The sequence below is a fragment of the Arachis ipaensis genome, chromosome B04 (assembly GCF_000816755.2).
Source record: "Arachis ipaensis cultivar K30076 chromosome B04, Araip1.1, whole genome shotgun sequence".
NCBI lineage: Eukaryota > Viridiplantae > Streptophyta > Magnoliopsida > Fabales > Fabaceae > Arachis > Arachis ipaensis.
This window is the reverse complement of record NC_029788.2, coordinates 114,798,348-114,798,668: the sequence shown is the minus strand read 5'-3', so window position 1 is coordinate 114,798,668 and position 321 is coordinate 114,798,348.

Below are 321 nucleotides of genomic sequence, written 5' to 3'. Positions count from 1 at the left end.
TAATATTTAAGTTTGCTAAACATATATATATTACATGATAAATTCTTTCAAACACTAAAATTTATAATGTCCTTACAATTTTATTTAGATTTAATATTATGTTTTGAGATTTTTTATTAAATAATTTCTTATATATAAAAATTAATTTCACGCAATGTACGGGTAAGAGTGGTAAAACGGGTCGAAACTCATCGGGCCGACCCACCGAACCCGTTAAAAAAAGGCAGGTCGAGCTAGAATTTGGAACCATTCAAATTAAAAAAATCTGTCAAACTCGCACCGCCAAATTTATGGGTTTTTGTGGGACAGGACGGACCGGCT